The 27481-nt window shown below is 41.2% G+C and overlaps 1 protein-coding gene across 8 annotated transcripts in view; it reads right to left on the reverse strand.

Moving 5' to 3' along the window:
• BANP (BTG3 associated nuclear protein) overlaps window positions 1–27231 on the reverse strand; it is a 147753-nt gene extending 120522 nt beyond the window's left edge. For 2 of the 8 annotated variants that reach the window (XM_006762205.2, XM_006762203.2), the window contains exons 1-2: window positions 26497–27224; window positions 2851–2945 (exon numbers count right to left, since the gene is read on the reverse strand). The gene's annotated coding sequence lies outside the window, so the exon portion shown is untranslated. Of the gene's footprint in view, window positions 1–2850; window positions 2946–16347; window positions 16429–26496 lie in introns of those variants that run through there. The other 6 variants (XM_006762204.2, XM_006762202.2, XM_006762200.2 and 3 more) reach the window with 6 other exon arrangements.
• Window positions 27232–27481: the final 250 nt, after the last annotated feature.

The following is a 27481-nucleotide window of genomic DNA, read 5'->3' on the forward strand; positions in this document are numbered from 1 at the left end:
TGTGGGGCAGCAGAGATAACTTACAATTTTCAGATCATCTACTTTCAAGTTGGAATCTACTGACAGCAACTTTTAATGGTAAGTTCCAATGAGCATTAAATTAATTTGCAGGTTTCACATGTGTTCTTAAATCCTATAAGTAACATGATTCCTCTTCTCTTTTGCCCAGACTTAAATTCTACAGCTTAAATGGTAGCTCCAGAATTTCATAGGGAAGACAATTTGTAGGAGGAACAAATCTCCTCTCTTAAGTCTTCCTTTGTAACCAACTAATTAAATGTATGATCACTTCATACAAGACTGAATGAGGTGAGAAAACATCAACTGTCCTTAACAAAAAAGAGATTGTAACCCCCAATCTGGATGAGAAACAAAAGATCTCAGAGCAACTTTGACTGAGTCCTTTACTAAAAGATTTTTAGTCTCCTCAAATCCCCCCATAAAAACACAGGGAGCAGCTAGGATAGCAAAACCAGGCCAATGTCTATAGCAGAACTGAGTGATGAGTTCTTCCTAACAAACGCCAAAATGCAAGCAAGTGGGGACACACCACTGACAGTGACAAGATCATCATGGTAGAAGCAGGGAGCAGAGAAGTAATGTGTCAACCTGAGAACAGCAGCTGAAACCAGGAAGTGAGCACAGTCCCAGAGAAGACAAATGCAAGAGGTCTGCAATAGAGTCCAGAGGCCTAGAACATTCTGGGGTCCAGGAACTCTTAAAAATCATCATCCTTGCCCTAACCCAGGGGTGGGCAAACTTTTTGACTCAAGGGCCACAATGGGTTCTTAAACTGGACCGGAGGGCCGGAACAAAAGCATGGATGGAGTGTTTGTGTGAACTAATATAAATTCAAAGTAAACATCATTACATAAAAGGGTACGGTCTTTTTTTTTTTTTTTTTTTTAGTTTTATTCATTTCAAACGGGCTGGATCCGGCCCGCAGGCCGTAGTTTGCCCACGGCTGCCCTAACTGGTTTGGCTCAGTGGAGAGAGCGTCGGCCTGTGGACTCAAGGGGCTCAGGTTCGATTCTGGTTAAGGGCATGTACCTTGGTTGCGGGCACATCCCCAGTAGAAGGTGTGCAGGAGGCAGCTGATTGATGTTTCTCTCTCATCGATGTTTCTAACTCTCTATCCCTCTCCCTTCCTCTCTGTAAAAATCAATAAAATATATATTTTTTAAAATAATCATCTTCATCCAAAGCTCCCTTTAAGCCAAATACACTAAAATGAAATGACTGAAAACAGAATACAAAATATACAGGACAATGAAAACAATGACAGAGACAAATCAAAGTCTAATTAAAGGTGGGAGAGAAAAACAGAGCCAGGAGAGTTCAGAAAATGAACTGCTAAATTTTTTTAAGACTTCCTAAAAAACATGTAAAATAAGAGCTCTAAAACACTGAAATTAGAAAAACTATTCTAAATCAAGCCTCCCTTCTAAATAGTCAGGAAAATTAATTCCACATCAAAATAAACAAAAAAAAATTGAGGTCCAACTGATGAAAACATAATATATATTAAAAGAGAATAAGAAGCAAAATAGCCTGGGCTGTGTGGCTCAGTGGTTGAGCATTGACCTATGAACCAGGAGATCACAGTTCGATTCCTGGTCAGGGCACATGCCTGGGTTGTGGGCTTGATCCCCAGTGGGAAGTGTGCAGGAGGCAGCCGATCAATGTTATCAATGTTTCTTCTCTCATCATTGATATTTCTCTCTCTCCCTCTCCCTGCTTCTCTGAAAAATAAGAAGAAGAACAACACCACTACCACCACCACCACCACCACTAAAGTCAGTGAAAACAGGCTAAAAAGACATGTTACCAAAAGAGATGAAAAGTGCTAATCTAATATTTCAAAACAAGTTAAAATACATGAAGGAAATGATATGGTACTATTAACCATAAACCATCATGAGAAAAGCTCAAAAATGAAGTGACAGAACTCAGAAAAGGTTAGAAACAAAGGCAAAACAGTTTTGGAAATGAAAATTAGAAGGAATCCAAGAGCAAATAAACAATAAATTATGCCTTCAGAAAAACAAGAGGAGGAATTTTTTTAATTAAAAAGAAATGAAAAGTTCAAGAAAAAGTAGCATAGTGACAAAGAAGATCCAGCATATGTGTAACAGGAGGCGCTAAGAAAAAAAAACCAAAGCAACACTTAGTGTGGTACACTGTATTGGAAGAGTATTGGGAAATAGAAAAAATAGCTCTCCTGCACTTCTGGTGGGAGTATAACCCTGGAGAACAACAAGCAAGATAGCTATCAAAATGCACTGGACACAGCCCTGACCATGTCATTCCCTATTCAGGAATCCTTCCAGCACATAGATTCATATATCTGTACATAGATCTACATACCAAAAAACAAAAAAAACAAACAAAAAAACACAACTAAGGCATTGCTTTTAGCAGCAAAAGAATGGATGCAACCTAAATGTACATCAACAACAACAAAATGTATGGCACAGCCAAACAATGGAATTTCAAAGAAATGTAAAAGGAGGCAAATATCTCTAAGAACAACTCCCAAGATGCAGTATTACACAAATATAAATGGGGCAGGATGCGCACAACATACTTTAAAAAAAAATGCTATACAAATATGCACAGAATTTCTCCAGAACATAAAGGGTAAAAAGAAAACCATTTTTTACTTTTCACCCTTTTATACTATTTGCATTTTTTATCAAGTGCATTTATCACCTTTTCAAAATTAAAAAAACAAAAACAAAAAAAACAAACCACCACACACTTTTTGAAGATGTCCAGACAACTAAATATTTAGGCATAACACAACTAAATATTTAGGCATAAACTGTGGGGGACATTCTCAATTCCAACCTCAGTTATATCCAGTAATATTCTCTGAACCTGGTGCCTGTGCTGAACACTGGGAGTTTCTTCCACCTTCATCCTCAGCAACTGCTCCAGAGCACCTGTCAGGATAAGGAAATAAGGTGTCGTGCTAAATGTGTGTCCTCTGAAGATGACCTCTAAGTCACCTGGTGGTTAACTGGTGGTGAGTTTAAAGATCAAAGCTACTCATGCCATAATCTCAGTCTTCTTTTTACCAAATTAAAAACCAAAGCAAAAATTATTAAAGGGATACACTGAACTCTGTAATGAAGGCGGTAGTCCTCGGTTAGATACCACCCAACTGATCTTTGGCTTGATAGATTTAAAACATTTTAGAGTCACAGTCTGCTTTAGAATTTAATTAAAAACAAGCAAACAAACAAAAAACCATGGACCTTTTCCCTGGAAATTTGCACAGACAAAACTCTACCAAGTTTCACAGGCTTCACCAATACCAGTGTAAGAGCCCTAATTTATAGGGCCATGAGGGCACCAAAGGAAAGCTCCCACCTCTCCTACAGCACACTGTGGCTACCTGACCAAGTTTGAGCCTATGGAGCATGAGCTCAGACACGGTGCATGGCGGCGCCAGCACCTCATCAAAAGAAAGGTGGCAGTGACCATGGCCCTCCTGCTGCTGCTAGACTCTAGGGATGAGGATGGACAGGCGCTAGAGCGTTGGAGCAAAGAACAAGAAGCAAATAGCCTGGGTCCTCACATCTATGGAGCTGCCGCGCCTCCTGGACTGCCTATCTCAGGCTTTCTCATAAGAAAGGAAAATAAACCACCACCTGCTTTAAAACAATGTATATTGTGCAGTCTGTCACATGCAGCCGAGCTTAACCTAAGTGATACACCTGAAGCCCATTCATGATGGCCCTGGATCCATAGCTTCCAGGTTAAATACCTATCTCCCATAAAGGTCTAGTGCAGCGGTTCTCAACCTGTGGGTCGCGACCCCTTTGGTGGTCGAACGAGCCTTTCACATGGGTCACCTACGACCATCCTGCATATCAGATATTTACATTACAATTCATAACAGTAGCAAAATTACAGTTATGAAGTTGCAACGAAAATAATTTTATGGTTGGGGGTCACAACATGAGGAACTGTTTTAAAGGGCCAGAAGGTTGAAAACCACTGGTCTAGTGGAAAGTTTTCAGGGGCCTTTTTCAAGCCTTTTCTTGATTTCTGAAAGCTCTGCAAGTGGCTCAAGAAAATACTCCAAACTCACCATAAAATCCTGAATCTTAACCTCTTCCAAATGAGGACACCATACGTTATCCAAGTTGTTTACTCAAAACGATTCTCTGGCCAGGATAAAGAGTCATTTAAAATTCTGCTAACACTGAAGGCTTGAATAGAAAAGTAGGGCAACAAGCCCAAGAAAACTGGAACAGAGCAATATAAGCCGTTGCCATTTTGGCAGATTAAATTTGCCAGTTCTCAGAAGTCCTGGGGACAGTCCAGTCTTAATATAATAAAACAACTGGACTGAGATTAATGTTCAATAATGTCTTTAATGGCAATGACTAGTTAGAACCCTGCTTTAAACTAACGTATTTTGGACTCTGTCACATGAGCCACCCTGAAGCCCATTCATGATCCAAGGCTTCCAGGTTAAATAAATGTCTCTCAGAGAAGGCTAGTGGAAAGTTTTCAAGGGCCCAATTCAAGCTTTTTCCTGGTTTCTAAAAGTTCTACAAGTGGCTTAAGAAAATACCCCAAACTCACCATAAAACCCTGAATCCTAACCTCTCAAGTGGCTGAAGAGAGCCTCTTCTAGGGGGCACATGAAAAAAGAGCCCACCAACCGAATCAACAACCTAAGTGCTCAATCTTAGGGGAGTGGTAAATGAAAGTACACCCTATTATAAAATATTGCAGACACTAATGTCAGTGAGTGGTTTGATTGCATGAGCCATAATAGAAAGGTCTCCTGAATATACTAACAGAAAGGAACATAAAAGGAAAATTGCAAAACAGTATATGATCCCTATTCTGTTTTCTAAAAATGCATGTATGTATAGTCACATATCCATGTGTGTCTGAAATGAGCTGGCTTTCATTCTTGATCCTTCAGGATTGTTGAATTTTCTATAAGCCCATATTCATTTATCACCTGTGAAATTGTTTTTCTAAAACAAAGTAACAAGTATATAACCTACAACTTGTGTGCATCCATCACACACAGCCATGACCACTAGTGCTGATGTGTCCGAGGCTGCAGACACAAAGCAGCCCTTCCTGGAACACTTCCATTCTCCTGGACCACTGTGTCATGCTTTCTCCTCTCCCTTCCAAACCCCAGCTCCTCCTTCCTCAGTGCTTTCTCTCCCCCATCCGAGTTCCTTTGAACTTAGCCACCCCACCTGTGGCTGCTTATGGGCACCACCTGGCCTTGCTCCGATCCAAAGATACTGGTACACCCTCCCCTCTTTACCGCCAGGGGCTCCCGTACTTCAGCAGTTCTCTCCAAGTCCCTTACCATCTGCCTCCTAGGTCATTCCCAATACACACTGCACTGCTACTTCCCCACCTCCCCTTCAGAGCAGAATTCCCAAGAGTTGCCTGTACATGTGTCTCCATTTCCTCCCTTCACATTCTCTCTAGAGCCAGTCAATCAGACTCTGGCTTTTCCACTGACCAAATTGCCCCTATCCAGCCTGCCCTGGCCCCCACAAGCACCTGCCCAGGGCTCACTCCCACCTGCTCCACAGCCAGCCTCCCTCCCTCGCCTTCTTGGCCTGGCTCCTCTCCTGGCCTTGTCTTGCAGAGGTTCTCTGAAGGTGTGCATGATCTCCCTGATGTGGAAGGACCAGGGCCAGGTGCTGGACCTCTTCTCAATCATTCTGAAATACCATCTATGTGCTGATGGCTGATTCACCCTTCAACTCAGACCTCAGACGTGAACTCCAGATAGCCTGCTGGACAGTTCCCCTGGGTATCTAGTCCCAACTGCAAAGTACCGAACTGAACCCGATACCCCACAACCAAGTGCTCCTCCCAGACTTTCCATCTCAATTTATGGTAACACCAGTTGCTTAGACCAAAAACCTTCAGTCCTTGGTTTTTCTCTCTCTCTCATGTTCCATCTGTGGGCAAATTCTCTGAATAAGCATGGGCTCATCTGGAGTCGTGCATTGGCCTTCACAGGGGCCTTCCTGCTCTGCCTTTACACCATAATTATTCCCAATGCCTGGTTAAAAGGCTTTCAGGATCACATCAAACACATGCCAGACTGTCCCTCATTTGTTTAGAGCCCTCTGAAGGCATTCTGCTTACTCAGGATGGCTTTCCCAGAACCCAGAAGCCACCAGCCAGCACCTCACAATGTCCCTCAGGCTCTCCCTGCTGCTCCTCACTCACCCCTATCCAAAGAGACCTCTCGAGTGCAGGTACACCCAGCTCAGGGCCCTTACACGGACACCCGCCTACCCCTCCACCACCTACTGCCAATTCCGTAATTGAATTACACCCATTTAATTACACCCACCACCAGCACCCACCTCCCTGTTCCCTTCCCACTTCTTCGAAAAGCACTTACTGTCCAACTTACTACATGTGCTAAATGTTCATTCCGTTTACATTTGTCTTCCCTACTAGAAGATCAGCTCCATCAGGGCAGGAATTTTCATTTTGCTTCCTGTCTAGCACAGGGTTGGCACATGCTGGCCCTCAATGAACACACATGTGATGAATCTAGTGGAAGAGCCGATTATAGTTACACACAATGCAGAACTATGAAGGTCAGCATTTCAACTTAAAAACCATGGATTAGGTCTTCAAAGTTCTTTCAATTTATGTTTTGATTTCAATAGGAATGTACCATTACTAAGTCACGAAGCTATTTAGTTTATAACTGTGAACTTCATGTGAATTACACTTTCCGCTAACAGTAAAAATACAACAAGCTGCTTGTCAGCCATCAGCAAAAGACACAGCAGCTGTTCATCAGCTGAAATACAGAACTGCAAATTTATTTTTAATTTTTAAATAAACTTTAAGTTTGGACACCCATACAATAAACTCACAAGGTCATTAAAACAGGAATAAAAGAAAAGCTCCTGTGACTGAGCAATAAGCTTAGCTTCAGCAGTAAAGGTTAAAAAAGAGAACACTATAAACTATCAGCTCTCATTATGTAAAAATGGCAGCAAGAAAAAAATAACCAAACGAAGCCTCGCTGTATGGACACAGGGATATCCTCAGTTTCTGTGAAAATGACATCACTTGGATCATCTCATTAGGGATGTCACAACATATGGGACAATTTTCCCATCAGTTTTTTAGGGCGGTCTTCATAGACCAGTTTCTGATACCAACCCTGATGCTGAGTCTGACTTAGATCAGATGATTTCCACAGGAGGTAGAACAATGTAGCCAGGTGTATAACCTCCCAGGGCAGTGACCTGCTCTACTAGACTTATTTATCAGATACACGAAGAGTGGCTAAAGAGAAGCAGTCCACAAGTCATGGGTAAAAAGCTTGGTATACCCTTTTCATTTCTTGGAGGGGCCTTGGAAGTCATCTAGTGCTAACCTAACTTCACTTTACAGATGACAAAAATATAATCTGAATGTATTACTCTGAGGGTTAGAACTGTCCATGAACAAGTACAAGAGGGAGATGGGCCTAAATACACGTCTTTGAATACAATTCTGCAGAAAAGACACTTGGTACAGGAGTGATGAGGAAGGACCATCACCAAGGTCCTATAGCAGGCTCCACATCCCTGGAGCCTTAAAATTAATGAGGCCCCAAAAGCTTGTGCTTGTACAGGTATATGGTTGTATTCTTGACATTACATCACCCACCACGCCCCACCCAAATGTCAAGTCCACAATGCCATAAAAATCGTAACAGTAATTTCCAATCCCATGTGAGGAAGTAGCTAAGTGGTGCCTAGTTAAAAAGCTGAATCTCCAGGAACAGGGAAACCTCCAAGAAACTAAAGAGCATTCCATCTAGTCAAATTTTTTTTATATAAGTAGAGTAATAAAATAATTAATTAAAAGTCGGTATGAAGTAAGCAAAGAAACAAATTTTTATTAAACTGAGATATAGGGGAAAGACTCAGTTTACTTATTTTTCTCCCAAAATCAGTGTGGGGTGGGAGGGGAAATATGCAAAGGATGAAATAGGGAACAAAGAGCAATTTGACTAAATGACTGGTAATAAACTAGGAAATTAGGAAGCAAGAAATACTTCTTCCTATGGTTTCCAATGAGGAAAATTCAGGCCATATTGTTTCTTCTTTAAGACAGCCCCCCCTCCCAAAAAATGTTTGAGTTTAAAATTAGGAAAAGATCAAACTAGCCTGAGAGAGCTAATTTAATGTTTGATTAAATTAGTCACTTTTATTCATGTTTTCCAAAATATGTAAACCTCCTCAAATATAAACCACAAATGCAGAAAAGAGAAGAAAATGGATTTAAGTTGATCTCACAGCACTCACTGTCACAATCCACAGACTCACTGGTCTAAAGACCCCCTTTATCATCTTAAAATTAGTAAGGCCCAAAACCTGTGCTTGTATGGTATATCTATCAATAGTTATCACATTTGAAATTAGAACAGAAAATGTTTGAATATTTCTTTATTCATTTAAAATTATAAAAACCAACATATTACATATTAACATACAAAACATTTTTATGAAAATAAACTATAGTTTCCAAAACAACAAAAGCAGCAAAATCTAAAGAAGAGGAACACAGTTTGGCATTTTTACAAATCTCTTTAATGTCAGACTTAATGGAAAACAACTGGATTCTCATATCTGCTTCAGCTTTCAATCTGTTGTAATAGATTGTTCTGGTTGATGCATATGAAGAAAACCCAGCCTCACAAAGAGGTGCATGCTGGGAAAGGGAAGAGTATGTATTTTATTTTATTTTTTAAGAGTATATATTTTAATAACCTTCAGCTAATTGTAGATATTCTTCTTTAATACAATACCAAAACTCAACAAGTGTTTTATTTTTCCTAAAGGCTTGCTGCAATGTGAAATCTAAAACCATATCAGTGAACTTTTTGTATGCTATTACTTTAAAATCCATTGGTCTGTACTGCCCTTTAAATGGACCTTTACACAAGTGTGATTTTGAAACACAATGCACTTGTCATCTGGAAAATACAGATTCACTGAGTTCTGAATGTTGTTTATAATATACTATCAAAAGCATTACATTCATTGATATGAGCACTGATCACATCAGAAAGTCTTTAAGTATTAGGAAGCTATCAGGCTCATAGCAGCAGATACAAGCTTTCTGAAATTCCAATTTCACTTGAAAGTTCAATCTGTATCACTGGCAATTGTGTTAGTTGCTTTCCTTGAAGTGGCAAGCTGAATTTGTTCACTTAGTAGGAAAGCTGGTAGTTTGTCAATTATTCTTTTCTAGTGGTCCATGAAAAAAAGTGGCTAGTTCAGCTAGCAACTCAAATAATTGCAGGACTTGTCCTTGAGGGAATCCTCTAACTCCAAAATGCAGCACAACTGCTTTCCACATACATTCTGTCTTAAAAAGAGGTGTACTGGGTTGAGATTTACCCTGCTTCATCAAGTACATTCTTAGGTGAATACAATTTTTTAAAAATTGCATGGCAGTAAAGAATACAATGGCACAACTGCAGCTTGGGGCCTCAGCCTCAACTGTGCTAAAGCAGCATCAGTTTCACCACCACTGACCCTGCACCATCAGTGCAAACATCAACATGCAAAAAAGGCAATGACCACTTACGATCATTATGAAAACTGCTTTGATCTCACAGACCCTCTGGGAAAGTCTCAAGGACACCCTGGGGTTCTGTAGACCACACTTTGACAACCACTGCTATCAGGTACATTTTTAGAAAGAAAACCTAAGAACCACATATGAATTAATGTGAATTCCAGATTAATCCTACTATAAAATATAAACTATAAATGCATTTAAAAGCAACTTTTACTTGGTTTACCAACTGCCAACGGTAAATATAACTAATATTGCAGAAGCCTGCATATACCTTGCAACAAAAATTTTGGTTTTTACATATATAACACCCATATATTTTAATCTTCCCTGACAGCTACTAAATTACTTACATTGTGAAGTATCATCTGTTCTGATCAAATAAAATACTACAACTGCCAAAGATGCATAAGTCTAATAATGTACAATTGACTGTAGGCTAAAACACCTTAATCTTATTTCGTAGTTCCAAGTCAAACTTTAATAAGTCTCTTATGAACTCTTTTACACAATTAGTATTGTGATCTTACTGCGTTCATTCATAGATTATTTAAAAAATAATCATTGGGCACACACTGCACATACATACAACTAAACATACGCTACAAGAGAGGAGAATGTAACCCTACCCTTAAAATGCATACTAAGAAGTAAAACTTGGGATCTACTGCTTAGCCATAGCTAAAACAGCATTAGGGGAACACAGACTGAGGCAGCTACCCTGGCCTTGGAAGATCAAGGAAGGCTGCCCAGAACTGGGGGAGATCTGAGAGAGTCAGGAGGGGACAGAGCAAGAGCAAAGGGGTCAGAGGTGTAGGTCTACTGGTTGGGAGTCTTCAAAAGTCCATGGCACAGAACTAGCAGAGGTCTGCTCTCAATTAACTAAGGAGACCTGCCAGATGAAGTAAGGTCCTGGGGATGGGGTGGGGTTCAGCCATAAAAGTTTCAAGGGAAATTTAAATATGGACGGAATCTTTAGTAACACTGAATTATTGTTCATTTTTTATGTGTAGTTTTGTAAAAGAATGTCATTGCTCTCAGACATGAGTGCTCAACATTTAGGGATAAAATAAGGTGAGCTCTCTAACTTACTTTCAAATACAGGAAAAAAACCCACACATATGTTAACCCTTTGTGAATCTAGATCAGCGGTTCTCAACCTGTGGGTCACAACCCCTTTGGGGGTCGAATGGCCCTTTCACAGGGGTCGCCTAAGACCACCAGAAAACACATATATAATTACATATTGTTTTTGTGATTAATCACTATGCTTTAATTATGTTCAATTTGTAAGAATGAAATTGGGGGTCACCACAACATGAAGAATTGTATTAAAGGGCCGAGGCATTAGGAAGGTTGAGGACCACTGATCTAGATGAAGGCTATACACGTGTATATTCATTGTGCTCTTCAGCAACTTTTCTCTAGGTTAAAGTTAGGAGGAGGTAGCACAAAATCACTGATTTAGTGAAACATGCTCACGCTCCATCAAGCAGAGCTTGGAGAGCTTCATGTTGGCAAACACTGTCCCACATCATGGTGGTGCATGTTGTTAACGGGGAGAAACTGGGTGTGGGGTACACAAGAACAAGCTGTACTATCTCTGCTATTATCTGCAAATCTCAAATTATTACAAAATAAAAGGTTTTAAAATAAGTCAGTCTTTAGATAAAAACAAAAATAAAACTCTCCAATCCACTCTGCCTGCCACCAGCCACCATCATCACATCTCTTCTGTGCCAAACTCCTAGAACATGTTCTAGAGCCCAAGCCCATCCACAAACATTGTCTCTTCCCACTCCCTTCTGAATCCCCCCCAAAAATCTGTTTTCCAAACTTGCTGTTGGACTGGAACTTTTCTCCAAGAGACCAGACAAGAGCCCTGTAAACAATTTCTGACTGCCTTTTAGCATCAGCATTTCTTTTTCTTCTTCACTCAGGCCACCCATCCATGCCTTCCTCCCTTTCCTGGGGCCTTGCTCCAGGGTCCACTTGAGACCTCTGTCCTCCTCTGAAAGCTGTCCCTTGCAGAGCATGTCCACCCCCCTGGCTCCATGTCACATGGGCCACTCCAATTGCAGTGCAGTGACTAACCAACAGGCTGCAGGTGCCTGTGCGGCCCCTTCCGGGCCTTCAGGAAACAGAGCAGCACAATGGAAGGCATTGTCTCCCAGAGGGTGCTGGCAGGCACTCACTTTGATTACGGAACTGACAACCATCTCTCCCAAAATTTTGCCACCTTAAACTCGCACCAACGACTTTCCCGAGTCCAGTATTTCAAACAACCCTATGCCCATAAGACAACAGACAATGAAATCTATTCCAATATTTTCAAAGATGAACTCTTCTCATGTCCCTATTAGCTCCTTTTCCCCAAGAATATTGATCAAGGAGATACCAACCCCTCTGAGAAAGAACCCCGCACCTTTTTTTTTTTTAACTCTCTCTGCTCTGTTACCCATAAGTATCCAACCATCACCAGACCCTATCCTATAGTTTCTTCACGCTTATTGATTCCAACCTGACTTTCTCTCTTCCTCTCTCCCACTGCACCTGGTCTGCTAAGTGCCTCATTATCCATGAACTGGCCTCCTGCCCAGTCCCTGCCTCCAGTCTGATGTGTAGGCATCATCTTTCTGGGACACACTCTAAAGCTGAGTCCACTGATCTGACAGAATGAGTGTCCCTTTGTCCCTCCCAAAGTTACACATGGCTGAGGCAGGAAGCCAATCCTCTCTCATCCATCCTCTAAGTTCCAGAGTGATTTTTCTGGAGGGCTCATCCTCTCAGAGCCCAGCTCAGCACCTTCCATGGCCCTCCTCTGCTGATGGCAGCACATCTAAACTCCTCCATCCAGGTTTCAAGCCTTTCCTAGTCTGGTTACCTCCTGCCTGCCTGTATATAATCTCATTTTATTTAATCACCCAACAAATGCATTCTAAGCCAATGGTTGGCAAACCATGACCCTATGGGCCAAATCTGGCCCTCTACCTGTTTTGTACAACCCATGAGCCAAATCAAAAGAAAAGCAATATTTTGAAATGTCAAATTATATGAAACTCAAATTTCAGTGTCCACAAGTGAAGTTTTATTGGAATACAGCCACGCCCAGCTGTTGCATACTGTCTACAGCTGCTTTGGGCTGTAATGGCTCCTCTAGTGGCTGAAAGTCTCACTTTAATGTAAAAACAATTGCTCTCTGCCTTGGATCATCACTAACACAAGCACCACGCTGGGCACACAGGAGTCATCCACAAATGCTTTAGTGAAGAAAGTAATGATCTTCAGGTTCAAATGATCCTGCAAACACAGATAATCCTGAAGCTCATGCCTTGATGCCCTGACAGCTCTTTCAAACCTTCTGCTGCAAGGACAAGAGGAATCTTGGTTTAATTATCTTCTAATTTTAGAAGGTCAAGAGAAGCCTAACTGGTGGGGCTCAGTGGTTGAGCGCCGACCTCTGAACCAGGTTCAGGGCACATGCCCAGGTTGTGGGCTCCATCCCCAGTGTGGGGCATGCAGGAGGCAGCTGATCTATGATTCTCTCATCACTGATGTCCCCCCCCTCCCTTCCTCTATGAAATAAATTTTTTTGTAAAAAAAATTTTTAAGTGAAAACATTAAATACAGTGGTGGGCATGATGGGAATGTAGGTTTACAGTTGTGAGTACATGAAACAGTTTAATCTTGTATTATTATTTATTCATTATTGTATTATATATTTGTATTACAACTGTAAGCTACTTTTGCCCCCCTCCCCCCCCCCGTATTTGGAGACCACAGTTGATGCTCTCTCCTACACTTTCACTGCATTTATACCTCTATATTTTACCGTTAAAATGAAAAACATTTAGAGATGTGAAAATGAATTAAATGACATAAGTCAATGTTTGTACCTCTACTGAAAAAAGTTATGTTTCAGAGAGATATTATATTGATTTTGATATTTATATACTTAAATTCAACTATAGCTCACTTTATAATCAGATACTGAATTAGAGGTAAAATTTTAAAGTCATTTTTCCACTGACATATGGAAAATGTTCTTTTTTTTTTTCCTTTTTTTTTTTAAAGCCTCACCCAAGGACATGCTGAGAAAGAAAAAGAGAAACATTGATTGGTTGCCTTCCGCACATGCCCTGGACGAAGGATCAAACAGGCAACTTTTTGGTGCACAGGATAAATGCTCAACCAACTGAGCCACTCAGCTGTTCTTATAAGAAATATTGGCCCTAACACAGTACAAATTCATACTCAACATCACAAATTGTCTAAAATCATCTAATAGAATTTAAAATTATCACTGAATATCAAATAATACACCAAAATTACAACACCATATAGTAATCACAATTTACAATAAAAAGTACAACAGAAAGGTCACTTCCCTGGAGAGAACAGGAGGGTTCTAAAGACTATTAAGGACTTCTGCTGGGTCAGGGGGCTGTGATTCCACGCCCTCAGAGTGTGGGCCTACAGGTGGTACTGGCAGGTTCCTCACAGAAGTGCAGTTATCGTAGGTTCTTGCACTTGTTAACAAGTGTATACTTTACAACCACAGCCAAGCTTTTAATTAGCAACTTGTACTAATTTACAATACCTCTAAGCTCCTGTCAAACTCTAAATATCTAAAATTATATGATGTAAGTTTATCACAGACAAAATTCAGACTATATGCAAAACCTCTACCAATTAAATCAGCACCATTTGAGGTTGGCAAGCATAAAAAGATATAGGACCTGACAGGTAAAGTTGATAACAATAATTATAGGAGCTACCATTTATTGAATCATAAACACTATATTAAACATTATGTCATTTAATCTTCCCAACCTTTGATGTAGGTGTGTTCCCATTTCACAGAAATAGGCCCATCCCTAAATGCTCCCCTTATCTGAAACATTCACCATGAATATTAGGGGGACATGAGACCAGAGAGCAGTGAAGTGGGATGGGGGAAACAGCACACTCCCACAGTAACACATTCTGTGTCCTTAACTAAGCCCACATGTTAGCCATCACCATGTGTTCCCGTTTCCTTTCCCTGGAGTTTGGGCCTGTGCATCCATCCATCTCTCAGCTCCCTCTGAAAACTGAAATCCTTTTATCACCCATCTGTTCCTCCTGTTTATGGCCTCATACTGCAAAGCTTGGGGAGGGAGGTGGTCAGCAGTTCAGGGCTAAATGTCCTAATCTCCTTTGTCCACCTCACAATTTTACAAAATCCAAACCAAACAACTAGATTATGCCAAAATGTTAAGGGAATTTATAATCCTAACCAGCAACATAAAAATAAGAGAAAATTAGCTCCCGACCTGAGCAGTCATTAGAACAAAAAACAAAGTTTACAATGGCAGGTGGCAGATACAGATGCAGGGACCATTCCAGACATTTCTGACCCACACAACAGATGTCAAACAAGTGCAATCCCTCAGAGGCAGAGTGGATAACCAAGGAGAACTAGTTAACATGATCTAAAGCAGCAAATGGACAAAAGCATGGACAGGCCTGCTAAGGTCATGTGGCAGACACTGGCTGACCACACACGGCCCTGGCAGACACATCCACCACAGTATCATCATGGGGGCCAAATATTCTTGGGGGAAAATATATTCATCTAAGTTCATAAAAGAGTCCCCTTTTCTTTCAGTATAAAGGACATTATTGAGATAATTAGTAAAATCTGAATTAGATCTGTTGCTTAGATAATAGAGCTGCATCAATGATAAATTCTTCATTTTAATAATTGGACTGTGGTTATATAAGAATGTCCTCCTTTTTAAGAAACAGATACTTGCCCTAGCCAGTTTGCTTCAGTTGGCCTGTGGACTGAAGGGTCCCAGGTACAATTCCAGTCAAGGGCACATGCCCAGGTTACTGGCTCGGTCCCCAATATGGGACATGCAGGAGGCAGCCAATCGATGATTCTCTCATCATTGATGTTTCTATCTCTCTCTCTCCCTCTCTTTTCCTCTCTGAAAGAAATAAAAATATATTTAAAAATATATATATATATTTTTTTAAATGTAAGTAGTTAAAAGAGATTATGTCAAACTTCAGGAAAAAATATGTATATATACACACACACATACACAGAGTTATAGAAACAGTAAAGCAAATATAGAATATTAACATCTGAGAATCTAGGAAATTATATAATTCTTTGTACAATTCTTACAACTTCTAAGCCTGGAAAAAAAAATCCTACAGAGATGTTGAGGCTTTTTCTCCAAAAAAGTGGTAGTGAGGATGGATAGAAGCATTTTCATTTGAAGGTGACTTTGCCAATGCTAATTATACTTCTAAGAGGCTGCCACTGACAATTTCTTTCCAAGTACATTTTCTCAAAATAAACTAAAAGATTCTGACCTACACTCTCAGATGGTTCAGTGGATCCCCCCAGATTGCCCCCAAACTCTCCAAGTCAGCAGTGAAGAGCATGGATGCTGGAGGAGACTAAGAGAGTAATGCCTAAAATGACACTTTGCACAGTGCTTGGCACCAGCTGAAGTATGCTTTACGATCATCATACTGTTATTGAACTTACAACCATGATTTCTTTCTCCAACTTGCAGTAGAACTTTTAGTCTAGTCTACAGCCCAAGGGCCAAATCTAGCCTGGTGTCAGTTTTTGTAGGTAGGTTTCATTGAAAAACAGTCATCCCCATTCAGGCCTCCACCTTCTGAGGGCAAACAGAGTTGAGCAGCTGTGACAGAGATCCCAAAACCAAAAATATTTCTGACCCTTTTACAGAAAATGTTTGTTGGCCTCTGCCCTCGTGTTTAATGATGTCCGCAGCATCTACAGAATCTTGAAACTGCCTCTTGAGACTGAAGGATAAAGAAATTAAAGACAATTTTTGAAGAATAGTAATCTTGACCTCCTTAGAGGTGCCTCCGCTATTATAGGATTGTTCAGTTATCTAGAGGCCTGGATTGGTTCTTGCTGATCCACCTCCTGTTAGCTACAAAGAGCAATTTATGATTCAGGTTCTAGTGGATTCACAGACATCCCAATAAGGCAAAGCAGCCTTACTGACTCTTGAATGATCCTGGGAGAATCCATGAAGCAAGCTGAACAGAATTTTTTATTAACAGCTCTGTGTGGAGGGAACCCCTAGCAGTATGTATTTGCTTTCAGCTTACTGTACGCCCTTGAGCTTCCTTTCTCCTCCCTAACATAGTATGACTGCATTTTATACAAATACAAATTATACAAATTTAAATTACACAAATTTAAAATAACAATAAATAGTAAGTCCTCATTTTGCAAAAATAAAAAGTGAAATTAGTTAAATCCTGTAAATATTAAAATGTGTAATTTCAATTAATTGAAAACTGTGCTTGCCCCCTGACAGCTGCAACTTTTAAATGGTTAACAGAACACCAGCCTTTTTTTTTTGTCAGTCAGTCTAAACACGTGGGTTGTGAACTACTTGGCATCTTCGGAGAAGTGTTCTGGGCATAAAAGCCTAACACAGTGCTTTGCTCCCAAGGCCCACTGATGAGAGTATCCATAAGGCAGGCTTGGCAACAGAAGTCCCAACCTGGCCACCCACCTACCAACGGAATTGCAGGGCTGCACTGCATGGTGACAGCAGGAACTGCAGCTGGAGTTCTTCCCTGCTCCATATAGGAAGATTAAGATGCCTGTGTCCCTGGCCATGTTCAGAGGACATGTAGTTCACACCAATGAGGAAATGCCAGCAGCACACATACTATGTTTTCACTGCCAGTTTATCCAAACCCACTTCTAATTCAGAAAGGTTAACCTTTGCTTCAAGTTATTTGATGATTTTCCACCTTAAGGAAAAAGGGAAAATCACTGGAGACTACAAGCAGCAGCTTTTGAAGCACACAATGTAAATCTATTACTAAAAGGTTTGTCAGTACAATCACAAAGTCCACAGGCTGACTGGTTCGACGCAGGCCCAGGTTTCCCGATAGCGCTCTGGTCAGAACGAAGGGGAAAATAAGACATGGGGGTGGGGGGTGGCGGGGGGGGCTAGCAATCTGAATCTGTGCCAGTAACCTGCCTCCCAACACACACTCCTACTAGCCGATAACTAACTCCGCTGATGCTTGTCCTGTCTTGCAGAACCAGTTTCCCAGAACACTCCCATTTTACCGAGGCCATAACCAAAGGGGGTTATCAGCACTGTGCCAGGCCAGGCCTTTGGGTGTGGTCTCACGTCCCCCATCCCAACACAGGGGGCTTTTCGAAAAGCCCACGAAAGATCCGGAAGCCTGCCATATTCGGGGGACAAAGAAACCAAAGGGTATAAAGGGAAAGCATCCTCCGTATTCACTCACTCGGAAATAAATAGGTTTTCCTGAATCTCCGAGTACTCCCTGTGTATTTTTTGGTCACCTGGTAAATTCTGTAACAAGAATAGCCAGGCCTCCACCCCAACCTGGGCCCTCTGCCCAACTTTCACGTTTGATGCCTTATTTGTGCTCAACTATTTAAAATGCTAATATAAAAATAACTTAGGACAAGGTAATGGTAGTCAATTTCCCCACATTCAATTCCACTTATCTTTTTCAGGGATTTAACTAAAAAAACTATTCTTATCTCTTCACTTTCTCTGGCCGATTTTATTCTTCCATGCTCATACCTTTTAAGAAATCCCACCTTGTGTGTTACCTGTCTGGGGCACCTCATCATTCACACCCCACCCTGCCCAACGTGAGGCTTCTTAAAGAGACAAAGTGAACTTTACTGTCACTCCATCATGGAGGTAGATAATCCAAAACATTTTAATCACATCAGACAGTTCCTAACTATGGGTAAATGTGGAAAATGCTGATATGTCAATTCAAAATAGGAACCGATTTTACAGCATTTGGGGCAAACTATCTGCTTGTGGATTAGAAGTAAATGGTTCTATCATACTTTAATTCAAAATATCCACAGGTTTCAAGCAATGGGAGGCTCTAGGCGCTGGTGCCAAGCTCCACTCCCACTTAAGAGACTTCCTTTGGAGCACTATGAGGTGATGCCCAACCTCGCCCCTGCAATGGGAGTGGGAAGGGGTCAAGGGCATGCCTTCTGCTCCTTGACTTTAGGACTGAGGACAGGCACCCTCTCGCCCATGGCGACAGGCTGCGCACAGCCCTGGACAGTGGACAGAGCCAAAGGCAAGGCAGAGGGCATAAATGAGATGAGAAGCTGAGGCTCTCATTTTTAAGTGGTTTCACATCCTGCACAAAAGTGGGAAGCCTAGAAGTTATTTTTAAAACTATTTGCGAAGGCAGAGATGACTGCTAGGATTCTTGTTCTGTGATGTGCTAAATGAGCTCCAAAACTGTCCATGAACAAGAAGACAAGTATAGCTTTTTAAGAGCAAATTGCAACCATGTAATCCCACTCAATATTTGCTTTCCAAATCCTAAAACTCCTCATATCCCCAAAAATGAATATTTCAGAATGGTTCAGAGCACTTCTGACAAACAATTCATTATGTGATTTTGTTTTTATGTGAAATCAGAGAACACAATAACAATCTTTATTTACTTCTGGTTTGGGGAGGGCTTTTAAAACTTTTATCGGAGACATTCTCATTGAGACCCTTAATGTGTATTTTCCCCCAGAAATCTTTTCTTCAGATGAGAAAATGTTTATTGTACATGGGCATTTAAAAGTCAGTCTTGTACCGTCATGTAACATATTTAATTGTATAGCTAATGTTTTCAGGATACATGTAGTACAGATGAAGATCATAAGGAAAAACTAAAGCTAATAAGCTATAACAGATCTTGTCAATAAATCATTAATGAAAAATCATCTAGAACTTGTGCCTAGCACACCTAAATAACCAACACACAAAACAAGATTTGTGGTTCATTATTTCTTATTTCCTTGACAACCATCTAACACAGAAGCATTTCTTCAACATCAGAGTGAATATGCAACCCTGGCAACTTTTTAAATGCAGAGAGAGTCTTTCCCTGTCTTTCAAGACTGGCACTTCTATTAATGGCCACATTCCATCTATAGGTTAACTAGAAACAACCTAAATGACCAACAATAAAAAAACTGCTAAGCAAGTTATGATACATCCACTCAAAGAAATGGATTAGATTATCATGAGAAGTATGGAATGGGGAAAATAACTGTCATGTTTTTAAGTAAAAGTCACTGAAAATGTTATGTACATATGTAGACAAATTATGTTAAAAATCTTTTGCAGATAAAAACTGGAAAAATATTCTCAGATATATAACATTAATGTGGTAGGATTACAGGGGTTTTTTCAGAATGTTCTTTTACATTGATGTGTTGCTTTACAATAATAAAAGGAAAATGTTTGTGAAGAGTCTAAGTTTTAAGATAAACAACTGTATGCTTTATCCTGAAAATCAACCAAGAAAAAAGCAAATGCATTTAACTCAAAACAGTGGATCAGACAAAAATCCCCAGACTACTATGTGGTGAGAGGGAATACGGAAGAAAAAAAAAAACAGGAAAAGCTTATTAAATTTATAATTTTTGCCCAGCCAGTGTTGCTCAGTGGTTGAGTGTCGACCTATGAACCAGACAGCACAGTTCGATTTCTGGTCAGGACACATGCCCAGGTTTCAAGCTCAGTCCCCAGTAAGGTGCATGCAGGAGGCAGCTGATTGATGGTTTTCTCATCATTGATGTTTTTTTCTTTCTCTCCCTTCTCTCTCCTTCTCTCCAAAATCAATAAAACATATTAAAAAGTTTATAATTTTTTCCAATTATATCAAAACCTGAAGTTTATTTCCTGAAGTATTATTTGTAATCAACTTTAAGCCACAACAGAAGAGTATGGGTATGCTAGAAACCATACCTATTTGCCTTTTATGCATTTTCTGACAGCCTTTGTAAGATTTTACTTCAGCTGATACTAACAATTACACCAAGTAGGTGATGCCCCAAGAATTCAGGGCATAAAAATTAGTTTTCTCAAAAATCTCTGAAACTGCCTTCTCTTAATAAAATAAAACAAACAAACAAAAAAAATAAAAATAAAGCCTTTTATTGGATTTGTCACAATATTGCTTCTGTTTTAGGAGAGAAATCAGTTCACAAAATTGGGGCTACTATTAGCCCAATTGAGTTGTTTTACAATAACTTCTGGGGGAAACCAGTATGTCACTTCTCCACAATACAGCTTATTAGATAAGTAACTCAGAACCTCACAATATTCAGTAAGTGGTTGACTGCTAACTTAAATCAATTTAGAAAATATATTCACAGCATTTCTTTGGTTCTCTACATTTTCATTGTGGCAATAACTTTGATTGTTTGACATTATTTTGTACATGTAATAAAGTATATACATATAAGCTGTCTGCTTCCCAAGAGAGATTTGAGCCTTAGTTTCCAAATCTGTAGCAATCTCATTTTTTCTGTGCCGATCACATGCCATAATATTCGTAAAGTGCTTAATTCAGGTGCGTTTACCTCACAGGGTTATTGCAAATAAATGAATTTTTGCATATGTAGAGAACTAGGACAGTGTCTGGCATATATTCAGGGTTCACTACCCGTTTGCTATTATTATATTTTCTCCTGAGCATCAAGACTGTAATTTGGATAAACTGCAGCAAAAGAGGCTTCATTGTCTTTCGACAACTTTAGCTATCAAGCTGCCAGTATTGAGACACAACCTTCCCACTGGCACAGCCAAAGGTAATTAGCATGATTTCTTCCTCTGTTAAAGGGGTGAGAAAACATTTGCAAATATTAGTATAAAATTATACTTTAAAGTGGTGATGATCAATGGACTTTTTTTAAACCATGGGAGATATTTTTTGTTTGCTCAAGTGATGGAGAAAAGGTGCCACTGGCAACTGTAAGGGGATGGGGCGCTGTACATCCTGTAATTCTTGGGTTAATCCTTCACAATAATTGTCCGGCATCCCTTGACTTTCAAATGCCCAGAAGACATTTCATGTAAATGAAAAATCTATATCACACATAGAATCTAACTGTATTTTAAATGTAAACACAAATACTTTTGTTCTAATATTGTTGCTTTTCCAAATTATAAAATAACTAGAGGCCCGGTGCATGGTAGGGTCCCTAGGCCTGGCCAGTGATCAGAACCTATCAGGTTCCCCGCCTCCTCCTTCCCTCGCTCCCTCAACACCCCACTGCCGTTGGTCACCTGCCATGTTCTGTGTCGTCCCCTGGTGGTCAGCACACATCATAGCAAGCGATCGAACTCCCAGTCTCCTGGTCAAACTCCCAAGGGAACACTTTGCATATTAGCCATATATGTATATATGTATATGTGTGTGTGTGCACATATATGTATATGTGTGTATATATATATATTATACACACACAGACACACACACATACATACATACTAGAGGCCCGGTGCACAAATTCGTGCACTGGTGGATTCCAGCCAGCCCGTCCCTGATGGCGGCCATCAGGGGCAGGCTGGCTACCGTGAGGGGCCACAGGTGGTTTGCCAGCTGGTCCCACCCCCGATTGGGGTGGGGGCAACCACTCGGAGGCTGGGCCGGCCAGGGCATTCTTGAGGGGGAGACCTGGTGCATGAATTTGTGCACCAGTGGGTCCCTCGGCCTAGCCTGCGGGATCCGGCCAAAACCGGCCCTCCAACATCCCCCAAGGGGCCCGGATTGCGAGAGGACGCAGGTCAGGCCAAGGGACCCCACCAGTGCACGATCGGGGCCGGGGAGGAATGCGGGAGGTTGGCCAGCCAGGGAGGGACTGCAGGAGGACTCCAGGGCGTGTCCAACATGTCTCACTCAGTCCCAACTGCCTGGACCCCAGAGCAAGCTAACCTACCCGTCGAAGCGTCTGCCCCCAGTGGTCAGTGCACGTCATAGTGACCCATCGACCAGTTGACTGCCTGCCTCCTGGTGGTCAGTGCACGTCATAGCAAGCAGCTGAGCAGCCTTAGCATACCATTACCATATTACACTTTGATTGGCTGGATGGAGGACCCGACACTTAGCATATTTGGCTTTTATTATAAAGGAAGAATATTAGGCTCCTTGTAAAATATTAAAACATTATATAGAAATTGTAGAAAATATTTAGGAAAAGTAAATCTGCCATATTGTCACCTGTTATGGACTGAATTGTGTCCTCCCCCCAAAAAAATTCATGTTGAAACCTTAGTCCCAGTAACTCAAAATGTAACTGTATTTGGACACAGGGCCTTTAAAGATGGGGTTAAGTTAAAATGAGCCATTAAGGTGGACCCTAATCCAACCTGACTGGTATCCTTATAAGAAAATTTTGACAAATGAAGAGACATCAGACAAATATGTACAAAGGAAAGACCATGGGAGGATACAAGGTGGCCATCTATTTGCAAACCAGAGAGAAAGGCTGGAGAAGGAACCAAACCTGCTGGCATCTTGATATCAGATTTCTAGCCTCCAAAACTATGAGAAAATAAATGTTTAAGAAAAACAAAAACAAAAAAAAACTGGACATTTCTGAAAAGTACTCGGCAGTATTTTGGCAAATGTCCCTCTGAGTTTTCTCATGATTAGACTGAGGGTATGCATTTCGTCTCAGTGGATCACACCTGATATTATTATGTATTATTAGTGGTGATGTTAAGGCAGTATCTGCTGGGTTTTTTCACTGTGATGCTACTGATTTTTCCTTTGCAATCTACAAATATCTTGGGAAAGATACTTTTGGGCTATGTAATACCACGGATTAGAGATTTAAGAAGACATAATAACTGAATAAATTGTGGGATCCTGGATTAGATCCTGAAACAGAAAAAGGATATTAGTGGAAAATTGATGAAGTTCAATAAGAACTATAATTTAGTTAATAAACTGTGCCGATATGTTAATTTTTTGGTTTTCCTAAGGATACTTGAGTAGTAAGGTGTCAGCATTAGGGGAAGTAGGTGAAGGGAGCAGGGAAGCCCTCTAAACAATTTTTGCAACTCTTTTGTAAAATTACTTCAAAATTAAGTTTACAAAACTGCAGATTCGAATTCCATATGTCTGGGCAGGGCCTGGGAACATGCATTTTCCTAAAATGCCTAGTGTGGTGATGTTGCTGGCCTATAGACCACTTCACTAGCAAGGCCTTGGCAAACACAACTGATGTATTTCACTGTCTGCAACTTTCAAAGGACAATAGACTAAAATGCATCACAATTACACTTTCAGTTCAATAATCACTGCCTAACTAGAGGCATTCCTTAAACTTTGGCATGCTGAAGGCTCTCCTAGAACACTGATAGTGAAAGCTGACTAAAGACTCTGAACTCACAATCTTTGCTACAAGACCCATCTATGACTGACCTTCCCCAGCTGAGCCTGGCACCCACTCAAAGGCTGCAGAGCCAGAAGAACCTCCACAGGGAACAAACACCATCCACCCACACTTGCAATATGGAAACAGCCATGGGGATCATGACTGGCCCCATGTCCCACTGACGGTGGGCATCGTCACTTAGACCACTGGGAGGCAGGAGAGGAGCACGTGATGAGAACAGGTTCTGGAATTCTTGCTCATAGTAAGGAACTGGCTGTTCACATGTGATCACTGCTCATCCCATTAAAATGAATTTAACAGCATATAATAAACGCACAAGAACGAAAATAAGAAGGCAGACAAGAGACTGCAAATTTCTGGCAGACTAAGAGAATCTAACGATGACATAGCAAACAGCAAGGTAGAGCATACAAGAGTGGGTACAACCAAAGGAGGGCTCTAAGCCCACATGCAGCATACTGGGACCCAAAACCCAGGACTCTCAGCAGAACTCGAAGTCCGCGCCTGCACACAGAAGACAGTCCTGGTACAGAAGAGCTGTACCACAGGCCCTCTAGACCAGTGGTCGCCAACAGGTGGTCCACTGGTGGTCCGTGAGGTCTGATAGGTTGGCGACTGCTGATTTAAGGAAACCTTTGGAGCAGCGGTTGCCAACCAGTGGTCCATGGAACAACTGGTGGTCTGTGAGGACTGAAAGGTTGGCGACCGCTGCCTAGACCAAGTGGGACACCCCCAACCAAAGCAGTCTTCCTTTTGCTGAAAGGCCCAGATACAATCTCTCAAGCCATCTGGCATTCCAGGTCCAACCACAAGTTCCCAATCACCCAAAGGGAAACCCACACATTTTCAAAACCAGCCCCACAGACTCAGATCTGCCAGTTTCCTCTTGCTTTAGACAACAATTACCAATAATTGAGGAGTATTTGCCATACGAAGCAAGAAGCCAGTATTTTTTAAAAGACAACAGCAACATTAAATGAAACAAGAAATTAGAAAACAAAAAAGAAACAATCCTTATTTGTATCCTCAGTGTCAAGAAGATAATTCATTAAAAAACAATAAGCTACTATGAAAAAGGAATAAAAGAAATATACTCTTGGAAATTAACATTTCAATTATGGAAATAAAAAACCTATATACATAAAAGCCTAAAGGACTGTTCAACTGGTAGCTATGACACGCACTGACCACCAGGGGGCAGATGCTCAATGCACAGGCATGTAAACATGGAACAGACTGATGAATCTCAGAGGGAAGGAGGGAGGGTGAGGGCGGGAAGAGATTAACCAAAGATCTTATATGCATCCGAGAGGCCCAGTGCACGAATTCGTGCACCGGTGGGATCCCTCGGCCTGGCCTGTGGGGATCAGGCCAAAACCAGAAGTCCAACATCCCCCAAGGGGTCCTGGATTGTGAGCGGGCCCAGTCCAAGCCAAGGGACCCCACCGGTGCACAAATCTGTGCCCTGGAACTCTAATTTAAAATAGAATTAGAAGATAAATTGAAGCCTTCTCTCAAATATAATAAAATGACACAGGAAGAAGATAAAGATAGATTCAGGAGGTCAAGATGTCCATTATCAAACTAACAGGAACTTGTAAAAGAGAAAAGAGAAGAAGAAATTCTCAAATAAATGAAACAAGAGACTTCCCCAGAGCTGAAGGACAAGACCCCAGGATCAAAGAGCACATCCTTTGGCATGCTGGAAATGTCCTAAAACGAAAGAGGATCCTAAAAAGTTAGCCAAAAGGAATAAGGCTACTTGGCCGAAGGTTCTCATTGAAATGAAAAAAGCCAAGATTAAAATATGGAGTCCTGAACAAGTCCAGATGTATAACAAAGGAAAATATCAGGATGATGCCTGTGCTGGCATGGAGTAGTTAATCCAGGTTAAAAAAAGGGCAGAGGGTTGGAGGGGACCAGGAAGGTTAAAGAGATTTGACACTATATTGAGAGTTTAACCCCTAGAGTGCGGGGGAGCACGACCACACTCCTCCTGTCTTTTGCCAAAAGTGCTGCTCCTCCTGCAGCGTCACTGTTAGATGCTAGTAGTTCACTCTTTATTGACAGATGGCACTTAAATGCAGAAAACAAATGTAGTAAAGGTCTCCTTAGGTTTTTGAATATGTAACTTCATTTACCTGCGACTCATAAATTTTTCCTAAACTGCTGTAAAATCAGCAAAAATGCCTTGGCAATTTTAGCATAGTTCCTAGGATATTGGTTGGCACTCAAAGGGTTAAAACACTGTAAGGAGTCAATGGACGCAGGAAACACAAAGAGAAAGGCCATTACAAACAACAGAAAAAACAAACAGCTGAATTAGAAGGAAAATGCATTAACAAACAGTATTTACATAGTTCCAATTTGAGTTAACTGAAACAGTGAATTCGGCAGATAGAAAAAATATATTAAGAGCTAAATCATGCTAGCGTAAAGTGAAAAATGTGTAAAATTAGTATCAGCCTATCATTTAGAGCTATTAAGAACTTCTTGAAGAAACAACAAAGATATATAAGGAGGAGGACTGAAAGGTGGGACAGGGGACTGTTGTTTTTCTCTGTAAGTCTTTCATTGTGTTCATTTCTTTAAAATATTAAATACACGTACGTTTAATTTTTTAAGAACATTCAAACCTTGGCTCTGTGTGTCGTAGGCAAGTCACTTAACCTCTGGATCTGTCACCTCATCCATAAAACAGGACAGTAGCTCACTGGGTCGCTGTGATGAGAAACACTGGAGATGATTAGCAGTCCCCGCCAGGGCACATTAATGGCAGCTGTGTCTCTGTGTGTGTGTGTGTGTGCGTGTGTTTTAAAGCCCATGATAGAATACATGACAACAACATATTATTTTAACTGCAAGACAAAGGGGAAACGGAGCTGGATAGATAGAACTTTACAGGCAGTTCTCAAGTTTCCTTTTACCGCTGGCTATCTGTACCCAGGGTTGTCCTAAAAGCTGGACGTTACGTTATCCAATCATCTATTTTCTAATGTACCGTTTCCCTCACTGAAGACCACTCAACTATCCCGTTATTTTTCTGTTTCCCAAACTTCCAGTTACAGCTCTGCCCTCTCACCAACTGGTTTAGTTTAGTGCTCGTTCTACCAGCGCAGTCGGGTCTCAGCGCACAGTCCTCGGCGGACATCTGGGGAGAACAGGTCACACCAACTATCGAGCAACCACCTGTTCCACTTCCAGACGCTAAACTGGGCCTCCCTGGTCGGGAGAGGCGAGCTCTCCATCCTCGGAAGTCACTCTTGTTGACAGTTCTTCGGGGAATATTTATTTCTCCAATATCAAGGCAATCCCTGCCATCTCATCAGACAAATCAGCCCTCTATTAAGGCAATGTATGCAATCCGCTCACAGTGGACGTGGAAGGCACGGGACGGGACGGGGAGGGGTAGTCTTCAAAGCAAAAAACTAAGGTCACATTTGAAAAGGATTAAACCACAGAAAAAGCAAAAAAAAAAAAAAAAGTATAGGGGGAGAGGGAAACACACCCTGAAATCCTCATTCATCCAGGGGGGAGCCCTGGGCCGGATCCGCCCCGAGGCTAATGCTGCCTGCTCCCCAGAAGGCCCCGTACGCCCCCCTCTGCCGCCGGGAAGCCGCG

This window comes from Myotis davidii, unplaced genomic scaffold, assembly GCF_000327345.1.
Source record: "Myotis davidii unplaced genomic scaffold, ASM32734v1 scaffold77, whole genome shotgun sequence".
In the NCBI taxonomy this organism is placed as follows: domain Eukaryota; kingdom Metazoa; phylum Chordata; class Mammalia; order Chiroptera; family Vespertilionidae; genus Myotis; species Myotis davidii.